This window comes from Argiope bruennichi, chromosome 4 (assembly GCF_947563725.1).
Source record: "Argiope bruennichi chromosome 4, qqArgBrue1.1, whole genome shotgun sequence".
NCBI classification, from domain to species: Eukaryota; Metazoa; Arthropoda; class Arachnida; order Araneae; family Araneidae; genus Argiope; species Argiope bruennichi.
This window is the reverse complement of record NC_079154.1, coordinates 127,945,185-127,964,570: the sequence shown is the minus strand read 5'-3', so window position 1 is coordinate 127,964,570 and position 19,386 is coordinate 127,945,185. Positions and strand designations below refer to the sequence as shown.

At 29.4% G+C, this 19,386-nt stretch overlaps 1 protein-coding gene across 2 annotated transcripts in view; it reads right to left on the bottom strand.

Moving 5' to 3' along the window:
• LOC129966089 (solute carrier family 35 member G1-like) overlaps positions 1 to 7,475 on the bottom strand; it is a 30,955-nt gene extending 23,480 nt beyond the window's left edge. The window contains exon 1 of one of the 2 annotated variants that reach the window (XM_056080465.1): positions 7,300 to 7,475. The gene's annotated coding sequence lies outside the window, so the exon portion shown is untranslated. Of the gene's footprint in view, positions 1 to 2,879; positions 3,008 to 7,299 lie in introns of those variants that run through there. The other variant, XM_056080466.1, reaches the window with a different exon arrangement.
• Between the last annotated feature and the right edge of the window lie 11,911 nt (positions 7,476 to 19,386).

Genomic DNA, 19,386 nt, shown 5'->3' with positions numbered 1-19,386 from the left:
TCACTTTTCATTATATCTTATTTTTAAAAAAAGAAAATAGTTTATTCCTATCAAAATGCAAACGATAATTTAAAAAAAATAATGGAAATACGCTAAATTTTGGTTCAATTAAGAATTTTTTTGCGAAAGAAAATGTTCTATTTTACGATGTAAACAATTGGTTTTTTGAATGAATAAAATTGTTATTTTTCTTTAAATAAAAAAAAATGTAAAAATTTTCGCTTTTTCGTTTATTTGAAAACATTTTTGACCATTTCAATTGAAGTCATCCATGAATTGGTTGTTTAGTTTTGAAATTCGTACTTGTAATTCTTGTAAATCGTACTGAATGAAGAAAAAGACAGCACACAATGAAAGACAAACAGTAATGTCACAGAATAAGACTGAAAACTTAAAACGTAGATGACATGCTGATGTTATTGTATGATGGAGACTTTACGTGACTTCAGTTAATTTACTGTTACTTTCCGGATCTGACGAGTTGGCGTCTGCTTTTAGTCTCAGAAACATGAATTCATCCGCTGAGAGCGAGAAAAGTATTAAACAGAGGACAAAAAATAACGGGGTGAATTAAGTACAACTATGTTGACATCTCCAAATTATCAGAATGAACTTATTTAATATCCGATAATGCTTAGCTTACGAGATATTTTATCTTTAAAACCAATCTTAACATTTGCAAAGTTAAAAATAACTATCAAGATCAGACATTCAATAAAATCGGTGCCTACATCAAGTAAAAATTGCAGACTTGAATTATTTTATGTCACATTATATTATAAAAGTATACATCCAATCAGTTCTAATCTACACGCAATTCTTTATGCAAAACTGTTTTATCTTATTTTCAACGAGTTTTATGAATGCTAATATATTCTAATATATTTTTATACTGTTCTCATTAAACTCATACTAATTCAATCTATTCCAAATTATGAAATAGTAATTCAAATTCATAGAATTCATCTTAATGCTTCGACTCTCCACATTTCATCTATTATTTGCGAATAATAGTGTACCTACATCAAAGCTAGTTTAATACTTCGAGATAAATAATTGTATGAACTTAATGGGTTTCATTTTTGATAATTTTACAGTCATATGAAAATAATGTCTGGATATCTGGTTTATACTTATTGATCTATAAATATCTGGCTTATATTTATTTATGTACCTATCTTCTTCTTTGATATCGGGCTCTTTCAAAAAACTCAAAATCACTTTTTTTTTTTTTTTGTAAAATATATGTAAAAATTTATCAGTTTTTATTTTTGTTTACATAGACGTATTCAAAATAATTTTCTTGAAAAATAAAAATAATGCTGGCCTCAAATAGGTCATTAGTAGTTAACCCTTTCTAGGTCCGTGGGAAGTATGCTTCCCACCAAATTTATCAATCTTTGTATGAATTTATGTAGGTTGGCATAAGTTCTGACAAATTTTTTTAGAAAGACAGAAACTTAGATGCTTTAGTTCTTTATTTTACACAAAATGATGTGTCTTGGTCTGTCACTTAATTATTAATTAACCAAATTAATTAATCAAATTAAATTTATCTAATAAGCTAAATGAATCCCTTTTCTTATTCTGATTTCAAGCCTCAAAATATTTTAACATAATATGAGTAGAAAAAAATGTCTCTTTAAAAGGTTAAACTGAATTTTAAAAAAGGCATTCAGTTAATTAGTTCTTCAGAAAATAATTTCCAAAATGTTACAGTATAAGCTTTTTAATGCTAAGAATAGATAAGAAATCTGCAGGTATACAGAAGGAGCAGACGTTTCAAGTTTTGATAAAATTTTGACATAATATTTATCAGTCTCTTTCTTTTTTCTCCTTCTTTATTGCTGTTTTTACATATTTTTTGTGATCATAATTGTGCAATAAAAATAAATTTCAAGTTATATTTTATCAATCAAAATAGGAGATTAATGCTGGAACACAATAAAATTTTGGCATAACGGTGTCTACAGAAATAAAATTTAGCACACTTTTGCACAGTTTAAACATGATAAACACGCATACTATGACCAATAAAAAAATATTGAATAACTGCACTACAACACAAAAGGTTTGAAACCTTCTTAAAAGAAGTGAAAACCCACATTTTTCTATCTTGAACGTAATAATTTAAAATTTTAGAATGATATCACCTAAATAAATAAATTCTATTGAAGTATGTTATATTTTCTCAATATAAATGTCTTTAGAAAAAATTCTTTAAATGACAGCATAACACAAAAACTAATACAGAAAATCTGAATCAGACTAGACTCGAATTCCAAGTTTTCATATATCAGTAAGGAAAGTTGGAAAAAGTATTCCGAAAAAAGTTACAGCATTTTACCCTTTTAATCTGATGATTTAAAAATTCAGCAACAATTAAAGCACCTTTGATAGATCAGTGAAAATATTTTCAAGTGTTTCTATCGATTCTTATGAAAAATAGTCACAAAATTTCTTTTTGATCCCAATTTTGTATTTTTGTAGATAAAATATTGAAGTGTTATAAATCATATTTGACAAAAGCAGAGTTCCAAAATTAAAATATTTCAAGTTGTGATTTTAGTATAAAATCATTATTCCTTGAAACGTCAGATGAAATCAATTAAAGTCGCAATTTATTAAAACCAAAAGCTCAGCAAAGAATAAAATTGCAGTTTCTTCTAATGTTTGTAACTTGTTATTAGTGGAAATAAAAACAAGATATTGAATCCGCCCCCAAAAAATATCTTCAAACATTTAAATACAAACAATTTTTACACTTAAACAGCTGACAAGGATGGGTATTTTTGATCCGAAGTAAAAACAATCGATATCGTCTAAAAAGAAAAGTCATGTTCGCGCATGATTAAGCGCAAAACCAAACATTTACTTACGACTCATTTTGTGAAATGCTACTCCTAAACACATGCCTTCTCATTACTTGTCCAGTAAACAGGCAGGGTATTTCTTTTTGATGCAAAACTTCTGTTATTCCATCATTCAGAAGATTCCTCATATTGCGTCTCTCTTTTCAGGTTTAAGCACCAACCAAGGAAAAGTTAATAAAAATGATATCACCTAAAAGTTGCTATTCATATACCTCAGAAATACAAAATAAAGGGGCATCCACAATAAAAGGGATTGATTTATTGGCCTGTAAAAATGTGGTGAAATATTCGTGCCCATTTTTCTCGAAGACCAGATGCGTGCATAATTATGTTTGTTTGAAATGCGAATTATTCCACATTTTATAGATTACGTTGTCCATTTTATGAGAGTCTGGACTTACAGTAAAAGATGCACCGTTTCAGCCAGCTTTCCAGAACTGAAACTGGCAGGTTGCCATAGATATTCCATTGGCTTTTGAGGAATGAAAAAGAAATGTCGATTTGCAAGAAGTTTTGGAGAAGCATTTGAACACGAAGTTATTCACCTGTCGGACATAGCCATTGGATAAGGCAATAAAATTGCTTAATAAATGGTTGTGTTTTAAGAGAACTTCGTAATTTTAACCAAGCAAGTAAAATAACTTATTTAAAAGGTAAGGAGAAAGGATCAGGGAGAAAGTTTACATATCATTAAAATCTAGTCCAGAGTCAAGTTGGCGTGCTAAAGTTGTTATTGGAATTTTGATTTCACATAAGACGACGGGGTTTATGAAGTTCTCCGAGAGACAGGGGTCACAGAGCTCATTTTCTTTGATGACGATGTTGCCATTTTTGTCCAATTTTTCGAAGCATCTAGTTTTTAATTTCTTATAAAATTCTTTATAGCTGCAAGATTAAGGTCTTTGCGAATGCAATTGTTTCGTACAAACAATGGCATGTTACTGATTTCCCAAATAGTCATCAGTCACCCAGATTGGGGGTGCACAAGAGAGAAGAGGCCGCAGCGTGGTTTAGAAGAGCAGGAGTTTGTTTATTCTAGAATATTTGGAAGAAATAACGGGGGGACAGCACATTCGATTTCCCTTGTTCTTACAATGATTTCCTTTTACCTTTTTTATAATCATTGTAATTATGTAAATAGTTATAAAAAGAATATATAAATAGTCATATTTCTAATGAAAATGAACTATGCGGTTCATGGATTTTTTAAATTAATTGTGTTCCAAATATACAAGAAAAACTATTCATAATAAGGAATATAGAATTCTCTGCGATAGGATCACTAATGATTCAGCAACAATTAAGCATTAAACTCTAAAAAATTGTAACTTTAGAGTTCATTTTCTAAGTATTTAGCCGTTCATTATTATAAATATTTAATAAAAAAATTCGTTTAAAATCAACATGACTCATTTCGAGGACATTCTTTAAAATCGTTAGTGAATCTCTTCTAATAATAAAGATGTAATATGTGTGTTGACGATCTGCAGGCCATACAGTTTGATCTACAGCTACCAAAGTTGGCACATATATATATATGAGAGAATGAGAATGTGCATACCTCAGAGCGATTTTTTAAAAAAAATTTAATTAATAAAAACGATTAAGCTGAATTTTGTCTTTTTTCCACGATAAATTTCAAAATATTATTGCACAAAAACGAATTTTACACCAGTTTAAAACTTAAAGAATTGTACTTTAATGTTACAAATTTAATAGTCGCCCATATTTTTCCAGATCTTTGGCAGTTATTCAGGCACCTTATTGTTTGCTAGAATCTCAAAAATAGATTATATTGCTGCTCTAAAAAGTGTTCAGCATTTGATCAAATATTTAATCGCGTGGTTTTCTTCCATTTTTGAAAGTTAATGAAGATGGATTCTGCTTAATATTTGTCCAATATACAGGTATTATCTGATATTTTTAAAATTTATTCTCTGGTAAAGATCAGAAGTCTGAAAATTTGAGGTAACGGAAATATTTTTAAAAAAATTGTAAACTGTGATCGAACAAAATTGAAAGTATTTGCGATGCAAATTATTAAACTTCATGTTTCAAGATTATTAATTTAATTCGTAGGGGCAACAGGAATTATCTTTGAATCAATCTAACAGAATATGTTTTTCTCATTTTCTCTGTACTAAGAAGAATCAATAAAATCCATAGTTCGTATCATAACGTTCATTGATAAATAAAAAATAGATCGAGAAAAAAATGTTTTAAAAGATTTTTATAAAAGTGTTATTTTTCTTGATTTCATTTATAAAATTATATTTACAGGTTGTATACAATCTGTAAATTGTAACGTGCAAGATCATTCAAAATGCTTTATAAGGGAAATTGTGGAATCTTTAGCTACTAAATTTTATTGGTGGTAGCTTTTGTGGTAGTAGATGCTTACTAAGTTTTTAAATTTTGAATCAGATTGTTATTAAAACAATTATTCAAGAATTTAATCTCTTCCCTCAAAAACTTCGATGCATATTTCTACGCAAAAGCTATTTGAATTATATCTTTCCTAAGATTCAAAGCAGCATCTTTTTAAGTTAAATTCATTTTATGTCCGTATTATTATTACCAATCAATATTTTTATTTAAAAATAAGTATATGTTAGAAAAATACTTTTGGTTGCATTTAGTACCAACATTATCTTTGCTTCTATAAAGTGCAAACTGTTAGAAATAATTTGTACTGAAGTGCGAATTTCTTTATAATTTTGTTTCTTCTAATTTAAGTTAGTAAATTCGATTTGTGATATCGTCTTTATTAGATAATTAAAAATTCCTTTGAGCTGAAAAATTTCAATTTCTAGAATTTATTTATTGTTATTCTTCCACAAAAAGTTTTCTTTCTTTCCTTCTTCTTCTTTTTTGAAAATATTTTTTTATTTAACTTACCAATTCCTATTTCCATCAAACACTATTATCCAAAAATCTTATTAAAGTTATAATTTGTTTGATAAGATAGTAATTAGATAGTAATATTGCAAGATAGGATATTCTTTTACAAAGCAATAAAAATGTATAGATACTATAGTTATGGTATTTATTTGGCAAGATTCTTCTAAAAATATTTAAAAGGCGCTGATAAATCCCGCTGAGGTTCTTTTTAATGTTTCGAAATTTTGTTTCATATTTTTAAATACATCTCTCTCTCACTCTCTCTCTTTGTATTTATTATAACCTATTTTTGATAACCTAAAAAATATTGCAATGCAACGTTTTTTATTGCAATATATATATATATATATATATATATATATATATATATATATATATATATATATATATATATATATATATATATATATATATATATATATATTAAATCTAAGGTCTAATTAAAAATAATTATATTACAAATGTTACAAAGTAGTTGTAAAGCGACTGACACAAAGAATCATAACATAGAGGATCTTAATAATACATCTTTAAAATATTGTGACATTCCTTATAGAATTTTGGCATAAAAATGAATATCGAAGCATACATTGTGACGGAAACTATAGATGGGTCATTTCCCTTGTTCATAAAAACATCAAGAAAAAGTAATGACGGATTCAAATTTTTGATTAGCATTGGTGGTTATTCTTTTCGGTCATCATTATTTTTGCAGTATCTTGTACAATCATTTGATCATTTTGAGATTCTAGATAATGCGAAATTTCTAATCGAGGATAGCCATTGAAACGATGTAATCGAATTCTGTATCTGAAATTTTTCCATATAAAAATTCATTTCAAAACATGATCACAAAGCTTCCTTGTTACCATTTCCAAAACAGTTAAGTATATTATTAAAAATTGATACATCAAAAAACACTATAAAGAGAAAGCAGATATAATTAACATTTCAATTAGAAAAAAAAATTATTAAAGCTTTATTTTAAGTGTTTGGAAACACACTTTCAGTAGAGTACCAACTCTATATTTTTATTTCAATAATTATATATTTTCTTTATTTGTGATTTATAATATTATTAAAAATATTATTGGATTTTGAAATCAAATTTTTTCAAAAGTTCAGTGCTAGATGGCATTAGTCCTGCGTAAACAAAATTTAATTTAATTAATAAAATCACCAATAATTATGTTCTGAAAATGTTGAAACTGAAACATAACATCACATTGATTATATAGGTATGGAAAATTTCGAAATGTAATGATATCATGAATGAGTGCATAAATCGATTCCAAAATCCCAGCTTACAAATATGAAACTAATTCAAGTTGTATAAAAGTGCGTAAATACAGAGAGTGGGGCAAAATAATTATTCTTAAATAAACATTTTCTTTTTATTGTATTGAGATACTATCGACTTCATTTCAAAATATCACGTTGGCCTGTAGTCCCTCGTACACCTTATATAATAGCTTACAAAACTTATATTAAATCAATTAAATTTTAAAAGAAAAAAATTACTTACCCCAACGATTCATCCTCAATAGACATCCCATTCTGGACATCTTTATTACAATACTGTTACACTGTTTGAGACAGTACCGACTGGCACCAGTATTGATTGAATAGATGGGCATTGTCTGTCAACACTGACCACTCGCAGTGAGGAGTAACAGGATGATCTGGTCGCGTGTTCACACAGCCGGCACGCTATGCAATTTTCTTCCCACTCATCCATTGAACTGGTCACTGAATTTCAAAAGGACGCGGCCTTCAAAAAACATCACTCCGTTCTTTCAATCTTCAGCAGGAAAAGACCATAGCTTTTTCAACCGTTTTCCCTGTATTTCATGATGGCTGGTTTGGATCTGAATAAATAGTACCCTCACACAACAGTTCTCCAATGATTTTGATTCATAATGTTTCTAGTGAGTACACCAAAAAAAAAAAAAAAGAAAAAGAAAAAGAAAGAAAGAAAAGAAACATAATTTTTACACACTGTGATTAAGTACAATGTTGCATGTGAATCTTACGATTCGCCATTGGGAAGTTACGCCTTTGCTTGCTTAATATCTCATGTACGGTAATATTATGCAATTTTTGGCAAGAAACATAATGATTTGTCTAAATTAAATTCAAGACATGCAAATCACTGATATTTTAGTTAGATACGAGGTCATTTTTTAGAATTTCAAGGCTTTATTTGGAAAGAAAAAGATATTTTTCCTACTGTAAAATCCTTATATCTCACATGTTACTCACTCCAACTATGAAAAAAGGTAACTGCGACGAAATATACGTTTATAGAATATTAATGCAAGTACTGGCAAAGATTTGAAACTTTTATTTACGCATTCATCTGCCTAAAATATCAAGTTTTTTTTAATTATCTTATATATTCAGCTAATGTTTTCAATAAATTGTACTTTTTGTTTAAAAAATAAATAACTTACAATTAAAAACATACAAACAAATACATTTTACTTTTTCAGGTATGCAAACATAAATATATTCTTTCGTACTACTAACGATAAAAAAAAAGAGGTTTTTTCTACTTCACTCTAATTGTGTAATAAAATCAACATGACCTCATATATGACTCATAAGTTGAAGAATATTTGGAAGAATATTTATTATGAGAATTCTCTGAATGAATTAACTGAAAGAATAGCTATTGTGTACGTTCTATTACGGATACAAGTTTTTTTGGTGTTATAAACAATTTATTTATTTTATTGAGTTTCAAAACAAATCAACTCACATGATGAACAAAAATCTTTTCTAATAGTTGTAATACTTGTAGTTGATGCACAAAAAACAGCAAAATAAATTCCAAAAATAATTCTGAATTCCACGGATATTATCTCAAATAAAAAAAAAAATAAAAATAAAAAAAAAAAATCCTGATAATTAATTACAAGCGATTGGCCAATGTATTTTATACTTAATACGAGCATAAACAAAGTTTTAAAAAATCTCTTTTGCATTTTCCGGTTTGAAAATAACATTATTTTTATAAAACGAATGATCTCCTTTAAAAACGATGATGTAAAAACAAATAGTCACCTTTTGCTCTATTTCTGAGAATCTGATGATATTGTCAAAAATTCGAATTAATTTCAATATCTTTTAAGAAATTTTTTTTTCTTGAATAAAGTGGAAATTTTAAAAAAGACTTTCATGTCCATGTGAACTGAAATAGAAAATATTTTTCTTTCTACAGCCAAATAATCTTCATTGATTTCTGTTAAAACCATAGAGCTGAGATACTGATATATATCAGCTCTATGTTTAAAACGGTTTCAATTTTTAGGTTTCGTTTTCCAATAACTTTTAAATAAAAGTGACAAAAATAGAGAATTTTTTTTTAAACAGATTATTGAATAAATGAACTGAAAAGTACACACACACACACAAAAAAAAAAAAAAAAACATTTTATCAAGCAAAAAAATTTTAGCGATTTAATTAATTTTGTTCTGATTTATTAAGAATTACAGCCATCGACACTTATAATAAAGCTCAATGTGTGTGTGTGTGTGTTGGCGTTCTGCAGGCCAGACAGTTCGACCTACAACTACCAAATTTGGTATATGCATACCTTGGAGGTCTGGAATGAACATCTCGGAACGACTTTTTTGAATACTTAATTAAATCGATTAATTAAAAACCAAGCGAAATTTTGGCGTTTCTTCGCAATAACTTCCGAAAATATTACAGTACAAAATTGATTTTTACATCATATTGAAGTTCAAAAAATAATTTTTTTAATGATACTAACGTTTTTACCTATAAATTGGATTTCTATTTTTAATGAATTTAAAAAAATAATTTAATTATATTGTTACGAATCTGTGATGCGGCTTTCCAGCATAGTTGGTTCCATGGGAGGTCACAGAGCTTGACGACAAACTTGGCGACCATTTGGCGACTTTGGCGCCAAAATAGATTATACCCGAAACATCGAGAATTTCCCGATCCGTCCAGTAGGAACGGAGATACGCCTCGAACGTTCCTGATTGGTTGAGAGGCTTCTAGCCCCGCCTCCTAAGACCTATAAAAGGAGCTGCAGCTGCCGGGGAGTGGTGGTGAATTGAGTCGCGAACCAGTGGAGTCGAAGAGTAGTCGGAAACGACGATGAAGAACTGGCCTTCCAGAGATTAGCGGAGCAGCGACGGAGTGAAGCTAGTGCTGTACTAAGCTGTGTGCTACTGTCTGTAGTAGAGTTTTGTATGCTGCACGTCTCGGCTGAAGATAATCGTCTTCTGTGCTGTATATAGTTGTCGTCTTTGTGCTGTCCTGTGTGTGAAAATAAAACAAACGTCTTTGTTTTATTTTCTACTGCCACCTGGTGATTGAGCGTTCTTCACACCATATAACCCCCACTATCCAAACGAAGCCGGGAAATTTCGTAACAATATTTTTCAACAATTTATTTCACACAAAATAAAAATAAAATTTAATCTGCACCAGCGCGTTTCGCTTGCATGGGGAAAAAATTCGTTTTTTTCCCAACGTGTTTCTATTAAATTGATAAAAGCTCAAATTTAAAAATAAGTTAGTTATTACTGGACATTAAATCTAGAAAAGTTTTATTTTTAGCTTGTGTCTATATAAAATGAAGTAAATACTAAACATGATATTTTAAAGTTTTCTGTCATTTTTTACAATATCTATATTATTAATTCAATAAATATTTATTTTAATTAAGGAAAATGTGGTTTATTATATACTGGATGTCCATTCTAATCAGAGATCAATTACTGTCTTGTAATCCTTTAAAAATGGAACATACATTTCCTAACAAAATTGTTTAAATGAAGTAAATAATTATATTTTATATAACTTGAGTCAATAAATGTTTTGATGAATTACGAATTTTAAATTTTTATATAGATCCTCTTCTCTGTAAATCACATTTAACAAAATATTTTTGAGATACTAATATTTTAAATAAAAGTAATTGAATTCTCGTCAATTAAATCAATAACTAAATCTGACTAATTTATGAAAATTTGAATACCGTTGTTCTTTAAAGGCGTACGATTTTAGATATCTCCCTCCACTATCTTAAAAAAAATACACCAATCAGTGCCCCGAATTTTTTCCAAGTCTGATTGATTATTAGATGCATGTCTGTTTGTGTGTATGTATTGGCGCTTAAGACGCTAGATCCTACGACCTACAGCTACCAAATTTGTCATATTATATATATATATATATATATATATATATATATATATCAATACTTTGGAAGATGGAAACGTGCACCTTAAAGCTATTTTTGTAAAAATTTAATTAACTAAAAATCAAGCAAAATTTTGGCGTATTCCCTCTGTAATTTGCGAAAATATTACAGCACAAAACGAATTTTTAATCAGATAGAAATTTAAAAAATAATCTTCTCAATAATATCAAATTGTTTCTATTTTTAACTCAATTTTTTTTCGACAGTTTTTATTTTTTTAACCCCCAGGAACTGCTAATGGAGTTTTTCTCGGATCGTTTCGCTCGCTCGCCATCTATTAAACCACTTTAATCCAGCAACAGATATATTCAGATTCAATTTATTCCAAAATATAATAAAACAATGAAAGAAATAAAAAAACGTAAAGCAAAAAGTACACTTGCAAAAATCACCTGCATCAAAGTTCTTTGTAAACACAAATAACCTTTCATTTAAATAACTATATACATCCACCAAGGAAACAAATTTTTAAAATATATATATAAAATCGCTACCAGCCAAACTCGGACATCACAGGAAAAAAACTTGCTCTGCCAAAATATTTTAGCTAAAATGAATTAGAAAAAACACTAAAAGGTTTTTTTGACAGTGAATTTATTGTACAACTGAAAACAAAGTCAAATAACGTCAATTAATAAATTATAATTAAAAATTTAGCCATAAAATTATAATTTGCGAAATAGGGTCCGTAAGCCAAACTCGGACATCTCACAATTAAGCATTAAATAATTGCAACCTTGGGTAAAAATTACTGCCACTTTTACGATTAATGTTATAATTCTTCAGGGGAATTTCTCAATTGTGTTCTTTTCATTTACTATGGAATTAAATATTAATTTAACTAAAATAAGAAGACAAAGAGGCCAAACGAGCATTGAGTTAAGAAAATTGGCTATTAAGCATGCTGAAAATGTTAAGAATGTGTCAGAAATATCAAAGATTGCCCACAGAAGTCATTCAACGTTTAATGACCATAAAATGCTTTAAAACCAATAATCAGGTAGAAAATATGCCTAAGACAGGCCATAATAAGATTTTCAAAGAAGCAGATGATCGATATTTAATCAGAAAAATGGAAGCAAATCCATTTCTTAGTGCACCAAACTCATCTATTATTGCTAAAAAGGAATTAGGAAAAAAATTTAGCCCATGAACAATATAAAATTGTGCACCATAAGGCAGATCACAATGGGGGAAAAATCAGATAAAAACTTTTCATAACTAAGCGAAATCAGACTAAGATTTAAATTCTTAAAATAAGGACTTAAATTCGCAAGGAACATGAAAACAAGGATTTTTCTTATTGGAAAAATGTCTTATTTACTGGTGAGAGCAAATTAGACATTTTTGGCAAGCTTTGCGTCTGGAGAAAATCGAAGGAGAAATTTCGCACAAAAAAATTTGTAAGCAACTGTGAAGCATGGTGGTGGCTCAGTATTGGTCAAGGACTCGTCCTCAACTACTGGCAGAGGAACCCTGCATTTTATTGAAGGGAGAATGGATCAGAATGTATACCTCGACATTTTAAAGAAAAATTTGCGACAATGCGTGCTGAAACTTTCTCTTGGCAACAACTGGCGATTTTATCAGGATAATGATCCGAAACATAAAGCTTATCGAATGCGTTTCTGGCTTCTATATAATTGTCCTCACGTCATAGACACTCCACCCCAAAGCCCCGATATAAATTCCATCTAAAATTTATTGGAATTCCTGAAGGAAGAAGTCTGGGAACATCCCATCTCCTGTAAAGATGAATTGAAAAGAGTATTTTTGCAGGAATAAGAAAATATTGAAATTAATTTTTGTGAAAAAATTAATTTATGCCTAAGTGTATTGAAATGGTTATAAAAGTAAGGACTAACATATAAAACAGTTATTCATTTGAAATATTTACAAGTTTTTAAAATTTTCTTATCCGTCCGAGTTTGGCTTGTGCATTATTTTTTCTTTTCTTTTATTGTTTGCCATAATTTCTGGTTAAAATGAATTAATTTATAATTTTTGTTATTTGATTTTATAATTGCAATAAATATGCTATTGAAAATTCCTTTAACTAAATTTCTTATCATTTTTAGTTTACAAATTTTGATTGTACTAGTATCTTTTCTTTGATGTCCGAGTTTGGCTTGGAGCGACTGTATATTGTGCTTTTCTCACAATTTTTCAAATTTGGGAACTATACCATAGAAACAGAATAAAAAAAATTGATATTTACAAAAAAAAATGTTCATAATTGTTCTCTTTTCTCATAATTGTTCAAATTTGTAAGCTACACAACAGAGACAGAATAAGAATTTGATATTTATCAAAAAATAAATTATCTGAAAGCAGCTATATTCAAATTCAGTCCCTTCCAAAATAAGATAAAACAATGAAAGAAATAAAAAATGTAAGACAAAAAGTACACTCGAAAATTGAACCTTAGAATAGTTCTTCGTAAACACAAATAACTTCTCATTTAGAAAATGTATACATCCATCACAGAAACAAATTTTCAAAAAATGTGCTTTTCTCACGGTTCGGTGTTAACATAGGTATCAATAATGAACTGCTGGAATAGTTTTCCACTGTGATGGAGAATGTTAAAATTACTTCTCACAGCAAGTCAGTAGGCCTAAAATTGTAGATGGGTGACACGAGTGTATTTTGCGGATCTTCCATCGGCAGAATGTTCCATATTTATGTTCCAACTTTATTCTCCTCTGGTAACAGCAAGGGATACACCATTAGATCACAAGATTGGTTTAATGGAGAAATATTTTTGCAGCTATCACCTCTCAGGATAAATACAGATGTCTCGATTAACAGGTGGTTTGCCATTATCTCCAACAAATATCGCTGCAATTTTTGTTTTTGTAATAGATTGGTTATATCTACGTATTCCTAAATTTCTAGCCTCCATGAAAACCATCCTGATATTTGTAATAGGATTTTCTTCAATTATACGATGAACGGATTAGATTGCTCTCAACATAGAATCCAATCTTTCCATCACAGAGCAAACATCCTTCATTTCTCTCCATGCGTTTTTCAGTGGCTTCACTGGTATCAAACATATAACTGACCATAACCTGGTTTGTTATGACCACTGTATAAAGGGGAAACAATGTGGTATATCTGACAATGATTCCTATGGCAATATGGTCCTGTTCCAGGAGGAGGTTTAATTTGAGCTTTGAAGCAAGAGCCAAAGCAGAAGTATATTCTCTTATATGCTTCAGATAGTTTCTTCTTTCGATTGAATTACTTATCAGCAAGTCTTTCAATATTTCCGTTGGATTAAACAGATGATCCAAAGCAATTTTTTTTATCATGACAACATTTCGTGTATTTGCCGCTTGAATTTACTTCTTTTTCTCAGTACCGTGCCTGGCAAAAAGAACAGATTCCTGACATCGTCCCACAACTATGCTCCTGTAGTTCGGAAACTTCGCTCCATACACATAAACGTTTAACCTATAGCGATTTGACGATAGCGAGGACCAAATTTGTTTGGGTTCATAGCCGAGTAACATGACCACAAGACAAAAGTAATTACTCGTGTCTCGTAGCTGTTATCTGGCTTATAAAGGGTCACCACATTACTTGACTCTCTCCAAGACAGATTGTCTAAAATAATGAAATTGCTCATTGTCCTAAAATAATGATATTTAAAACTTTACAACTCGATAGGGCATGATCTCAGAAGATTAAATGTTATGCTGTCAAGATAATTTTATTGAATATGATTTATAGGATCGAAGGACTATGTAAAATTTAGAATTTTTAGAAGTACATTTACTGATTAAAGTAAAATATTATTTAACACATTCAAATCTTTTTGAAGATAAAACTAAATTTTATGATGAATCGGAAAATTTTTTATTGAATAATTCTTGAAAATATTGCCTAAATTATATTTAAAAAAATATTCTGTGGCATTTATCATAAGGTTATAATGCGAAAATATTCTATTTATTATAGTCATATTTTTAAAAAATATATATTTAGTTTCAACAAAAAAGTTTTCGAATTTATTGAAATTTTATCTGTTCCATTTCAAATTCAAATTTAAATCTTATGGGAGCAAGCAGAAAATTAGAGTGAGATATAGTATAATGTACTGGACATTCTAAGACTTCTATAGTGTGATTATCAAAATATAAATCTTTAAAAATATTTTGCTGAAGAAGCTGTTGAGAGACTAGGGTATATAAATATTTAATTGAAAATTTATGAGAGCTTTATTCTTGGCAAGCTAATCGATAAAGGTGATTAGCTGGAACTAAAATAAAACAGAATACCCTTTGAGCAAAAAACAAAATTTAGACTTATAATTTTTAAAAATATATTTATAGACCAAAACAAAATAAAATATTGTTATTGACATCATTTAAATATTTTTGAAAGTAAAATTTAAAACTGAATTTTATAACGAATCAAAGAAATTTTTCTTGAATAATTCCTGAGATATTATGAATTATTCTGCAGTGCTGAACGACTCTGTTTTCAGTACTCATATTTTTCTTTTAAAAAAATGGTTTCAGTAAAAAGTTTTTTATATTAATTGCGCTTTAACCCCTTAACTGTTTTGCCCGAGTGCCATACGTGCATCGATTTATCGAATTTTGATAGTTGTAAGCAAAAAAAAAACCCATTCATAACGATTATAATTCAATATTAAAAATTACTTCGAATACACAGATAAGTCATGTATTTAATGGATTTCTATTTGAATCAAAATAAGAAAATATTCCCAAAATAGAAGGTGACATCTTATTAGATAGTAAAGAAAATGAAACAGTTAAGGGGTTAATCATTTCTACTTTAATTTAATTTTGAAATTTTACGTAAACTGACTGAGAATTAAAGAGATACATAGTACATTATGGCTTAAAGCTTTTATAATAGTATGAATGAATTATATGACAACCAACATTTGAAGTTTAAAAATATTTTGATAAAGAAACTATTAAAAGACAAGTTGCATAAAATATGTATTTGAAAATTTAATTTCAACGAGCGTTAAGATTGGCGAATCGGCTGGTCGCCAAAAGCGGCTAGTTGTAAATAAATATAAAATTTGATAAATAAGTCTATGCTTATAAGTTTGAAATTTCCTTTCAATATTGCCCAGATGCGATAAATACTAATAAAATCCAAACCAATAACATAAAATAATGTAATAAAAATTAAATTAAAAATAAAAATGATGATGATTCGACGTGAGCAGTGGACTATACTTGATCTTAATTTCTTTATTTACAAATATTTACAATCCTTTTGCGATGAACAGCTCATATATAAGTGCATCAATTAGAGTTTACATGAAATAATTAAATCATTAATAAATGGCTGCTGCGCTATATAATGGTATTGCGGTGGCTTTGTTAAGCCCAACAAATGGAAGCCTTTTACAGCTTCTGCAGTGGCTGTTGAGCCGATGCGAGTTAACATTCCAATGAATTTCTGACAGACCCTACGCTGTAAGGTGCGTAAAAGGGCTGCTGTAATTTTAAGATCTTCAAGTTTGGCGTTATTCCACGTTCGCATGAACAAGTGGTATAAGTGATGTGCATTTATAAGTATACAGATAAATGAAAGTATGTTTAAAAAAAATCCTAACAAAGTAGGATTTTCGGAGCCACTACAGTAATTCCAGCACTCTGGATGAGTTAGCGCTTGCATCTGAGCTACTCTATTAGACACAAAGGGTTTTCCAAATCTCAATGATTCCTTTATTCAATGAAGAACTATTTAAGAATCACTCCATAAACGATTTTCTTCAGTCAAAGTTAGAAAAAGCTTCTGCAAATATTTTTCTAAACGGGCAGCGATGAGTGTTACCATCAGCTCTAATCTTGCTAGGGTTAATGCCTTTAAAAGAGCAATCTTAAGTTTAGAAATAATAAAACTTACTTTTAATATTTCTCTCTTCAGTGACACATTGAAAATAAGCTGCAGTTCCATATACTTAGGACTGACATCAGAGAAAACACGAAATGAAACTTCAAACATTCCTATATTTGAGAACAGTTACGCTCAATCTGTAAATTATAGTAATCAGTGAGCTCTTAGTATCACGTTCTCCATCCTTCCTCTAAAATCACTCGGTTACTGCCTATCCCAATTACGATGCTTTTCCCACAATTTTTGCATGAGAATATTTACAGCGATTACACAGGGATTTAAATAGCAAGGATCGGAAATCGGAGATATTATTTTCAGCACGTATAATTTCTTAATTCCGTTGGTGATTCCAAATTACAAGGAATATCTAACATCCCTAAAATGTAAATTTTATCCTTAGTTGGTTCCCAGCTCAATTTCAAGAAATCTGAGCTGCATAACCGGTTTTTTTTATACCCATTCTCAAACCAAAATGTATTCAGTTCAACAGAGTTTGCTCTTAATTACCTTAAATTAAATCTTGAGCAATTTTATCTCATAATACGTCATCAACACATAGAGAAGTTAACCCCTTAACCGGTTTGGCCACACACATGCGTGCATCGATTTATCTTATTTTTCCTCTTTTAAACAGCAATTAAGCTGTTCATAATTGTTATAATGCTATACAAAAATTACATAGAATAAATAAAATCTCAAGTATTCTATATGAATTCACAATTAAATCAAAACTACAAAACATTCCCAAAATTGAAGACTTCATCTAATTTCATAGTTTAAGAAAATAAATCAGTGAAGGGGCTAATATTTCATAACATTCTGGATAATCATCCTTGAACTTTTTTCATATAAAATATTGATGCATGGCTTTTGCGCCAATAAACCCAAAACATAAGCCAAAGCAAAGGGAGAGGCAGTTAATCCAAAGAGAAAATGATTAAGGTGCATTCCATTACCTTATCGTCTGGGAACCACAAAATTTTTGAATATTCTCTGCCTTCATCAGCAATTTCTGTCATAAGAAATGTCTTCTTTATCTTCGCAAAAAATAATTTGATTCTCCCAAAACTTAAGAATCACATGCTACTAATTTACTACGTTGAGATTACTGCCCTTTCAAGCGAATCAATCAAAGATGTTTTATTTTCATTTGTCTTACTACTACTACTACAATCATGCACAATTCGAACCCGAGAAGTAACTTTATTATCACGAAATACCACTCTATGACGCATATAATAACCTTTGTTTTGCAAGTTTTGAGTGTACTCATAACAGATTCGCAAATTTCCCTCGATTCAACCTCATTCTATAGAAAGGACATTATTTCGGAAGCCTTACAATTTGCATCCTTATTTCGTTTTCATGAAAATCCCAAACCAAATCTTTGGCAATAATTTCAATAATAAAGGGTTCAATCAAATGACCTCAGTAACATCTAGAGATTTTTAATTTCATCATACAATCTTCCCAAATTTCTAACATTAAATGAATTTCTTACAAGTTCCAAGTTTAGCAATTTAGACATGTAAGAATTTATAGTAAAATCTGCTCATCTGTATCGTTGTTTTGAAAGTTCAAGACGAGAATCGCAATTTTATTCAGTAAACTCAAATTCGACATTAACACTATACAAAGAAGATGAAAGAAGCGATTTTAAGTAGTGAAATTTTTCTGTTCTAAAAAAAATCGTTTGATCCAAATGAACTATCGAACCATTGAATTCCGTGTAATTGGAATCGCCAGATAAGCGCAGTTTCCAGTTTTGACAATTTAAAACTGAAACAGTATTTTCAAATAGATTTGTTAAGACTGAAATGGGATTGTTCAACAGCTTTTTCTTTGAACTACTTAAGTTTAATTTTTAATATTATTTTAGGGGTTAAAATTTTATCACCAGATTCTTCCAACCTTTTTAAATCAATTTTAAACTCATTTGTATCAGTTATAAGATCTTCGACTTCTAAATCATATTCTTTTTCCAAAATGTCTTCTTTTGTTTCGAAGTTTGAGTTGAAGAACCTCAAAAATAAGAATTGAAACTTTCAGTTTCTCCATCTAAAGCTTGAATTCTGTTAATAAGCTTTGTGTCACTACTTCGAGCATTGCCCCTTTTTTCAATAATCCTTAATAACCCCTAATTTGTCCATAATTTAAAAAAAATGTCAAAAGGGCCTTACCCTGCAAATAATCCAACCTCGAGCCGCTTCCGGCAGATGCACCAAATGTTGTATATGTATCCAATGGTTCATAAATTTCAAATTTCCTTTTCAATTATTTAGTCTTAAAAGTTACTTGAAACTATACACACTATGTACAGCAATTTTACTTTGGGAGTAAATTATTAGACTACCCTGGTGCCTTCCATTTGTACATTCCGTTGCCTGCCACGGAATGCACAAATAAGTAGAATAAGGCTTACATAGAATATAAGGAGACTCTCAACAGCGCCATCTGAGGAGCAGAAATCTGTA